Here is a 2,819-nt window from a genome sequence, read left to right on the forward strand (position 1 = left end):
AGTTTAGCTAACAAAACTATTGAGTTAGCTAGCCGATGCACATGCAATAATGTTCGCTAAGCCGCTGCCAGGGAAATAATCGTTGCCATAGCTAATGTTTCGCTGCAACAACAAAATTATTATTTTCCGTGTATTGAATCTAGTTTTGTCCCCTTTTAGCGAACCGCTTTTTGCTTTGTTATGGTCCCCCTGACCACTATGTTTTGCTAAGCTCTGCCACTCTGGGCAAGGCCTACGTATGGCATTGTAACCTACTTTAAAGCACACTAACTGAAAAATTAAAGCCATATCATCTGCTCCCACGTTAGCGCAAGCTTAGGTTTTTTCTTTTTTTCTGAGTGTGCCTGTGCATACCTAATTTTTTTAGCGAAGTCCCCCCCTCCCTCCTGGAGGGACCAATCATTATGCCAGAGTACTTTATTGGCACTGAGCTCTAGCCGCGTCTGCCCCGCACACGAAACAAATATGATTAGCTACCCAGTGGCTAAAGAGGGATAACTAACGCTGTGTAGCTAAAAAAAATTCTAAACATAGCTATTTTTTAGTTTTTTTTTAGCTTTTATGAAGTTTTAGGTCGATATCTATTTTATTGTGACACAATTTGTAGCTACATACCCAAATAATGAGTTATCCCCTATTGAGCGATTGTTTGATCTACATGGCTCAATCTTTTTTGTGCAGCGTTTTCCCCGACCCGCTGCGCTTCGACCCGGACCGCTTCCTGCCGGACCAGAGCCAAGGGCGCCACCCCTACGCCTACCTGCCCTTCAGCGCGGGGCCCCGCAACTGCGTGGGCTTCCGCTACGCGCTCATGTTCGTCAAGACGGCCGTGGCGACGCTCATGCGCAGCTACACGTTCCTGCCGCCGGCCGGCGGGCCCAGGACGCTGCAGGAGCTGCACCGCCAGATGCAGCCCGGCGCCACCATGACCATCAAGGGCGGCGCCCTAGTGCGGGTGGCGCGGCGGGCGGGTGCGGCGCCCAGCTAAGCCCCAAAGTGTGCAGTGCAGGGCTGGAAATTTTCCGAAAAAAACGGAAATTTCCGGGAAACAATGGAAAATTTTCCGAACTTTGAACGGTGTTCGTTAGTTTTCGGAAATTGTCTGCAATTTTTCGAAACTTTCCCGAAAAATTTAGGAAATTCACACCATGACTCCCTTACGTGTACGAATGGACATTCACACAACTACAACTACATGTGAGCGGCATTCACACATTCGCGAAAAGTCAATAAAAAAAATTACACCGTGAGAAGAAAAAGTTGTGGGTTTTACGGAGAAATTAATTTTTTCATGAATTCAAACCCGTAAACATAACACCAGCACCACTTTTCGACTTGGAATTTTCGACATACACTTGTTTACACTTATCATTTCGGAAACACTGCCCCGCCCCGAGAACAGTACTCGTTCTCCGTACGCATCATCAAGAAAGTGCGTCTCTGTTTTTATCAGAGGATTTCTTTGGTGAGTGACGGGAGCCTGGCGCCTGCGCAACTCGGGGTAGACCACCCCGCAGCACACGCGTGCACTGCAGCCACAATGTTGCCTACGTGGCAGGAGGTATGAGAGCCTGAGTTGGCCGAACAATGGCAGATACGTAATGGAAAACGACCAACAAATGATGTAAAATTTCAAAATTTTGTTTTTTCAAATCTCCTTTCTTTTCATTATTATTATGTTATTAATGTTTTGGTTAGTGAGCGGAGCGGTATGGTGTGGCACTGCCACAGAGTAACATTGAATGTATCAGAATTGTCGAGGGCTTTGGGTTAAATGAGCGGTCGTATTGTAGCGAAACCGACATTCATCATGTAATTCACAATTATCCTCAAACGTACAACAACAACAACAACAACTGTGCGAAAGATTTTAAAAAATGACCGAGGCGGAGCGTAATAACGATTGTCGAGGTGACTGTGTTTGTGACGGTCATGGGGGTGGTGACGGTCATGGTGGTGGTGATGGTCGTGGTGGTGCTGGTGACGGTACGCCGGCCCCTTTATGCAGCATTAGCAGACACACGCATACAGACCACACAACAACAGAACTTCGCGTCCAAGATGTTCTGAGGCTGCCTGGTCAGGACGCGGCGGCCTTTCGTCACGAGGGGTGGGCTGCGAGCGGCCGTCGTCTCGTGTCCTGGACTCATCACCTCCGCGACGACGGTGGACGTGGACGTCGCCCCGGCGCCCTCGGCAGCGTGCTTCACATCACTGACAGGACCCCGACGGCAACAAAACTGTCACGTGACGTGAAGAACGCCGGCGCGGGCGCCATGTACGGAGGAGGTGAATGCCTGGAGGGAAAACACACCAACAAACGCTCTCGCACCGAGAAATTCGCAAATTCGAAGATGTATAATTTGACAAGCGGGATGGGGGGGGGGGGTCGCTTTTCCATACCTTTCCAATAATTGTTTGACTGAAGCGCCGAGGTCGTTGACCACCCGCTGGCAGCACCGAGCAGCGGGTATCAAGCGTTCAAAACCAGACAGGATCAGCCAATATTTCATAGCGTTACTAGAATCATATTTGCTGAAACGGTCTGGTTTAAACGCGGCGACCCTCCTCAAACGAAAGACAGATGTTGGCGGTTCGGCGGTGCTGATGCTGGTGCTCGCGGTGTCCTCTCCTCTTTGAAATCACGTCTCCGTAACCATTGTCAATGTACCTGGCAGGATCCTGGCACACTGTCAGGTCGCATGGACAATGGTGACGGGGAGCGCAACTTCCGGGGGCGGGCAGCTGATGTAGGCGGCAACTGTAAACGAGGAGGGTCAGAGGGTAAGTTCTGGCGCGAACGAGTGCGTTATTGGGGG

At 50.0% G+C, this 2,819-nt stretch overlaps 1 protein-coding gene across 3 annotated transcripts in view; it reads left to right on the plus strand.

Moving 5' to 3' along the window:
- The window catches only part of LOC113210216 (solute carrier family 22 member 5-like), a 16,225-nt gene that overhangs the window by 2,869 nt on the left and 10,537 nt on the right, over nt 1-2,819 (plus strand). The gene's annotated exons all lie outside the window — the stretch shown is intronic.

This window comes from Frankliniella occidentalis, unplaced genomic scaffold, assembly GCF_000697945.3.
Source record: "Frankliniella occidentalis isolate FOCC.00 unplaced genomic scaffold, Focc_3.1 Scaffold24, whole genome shotgun sequence".
Taxonomy (NCBI): Eukaryota; Metazoa; Arthropoda; class Insecta; order Thysanoptera; family Thripidae; genus Frankliniella; species Frankliniella occidentalis.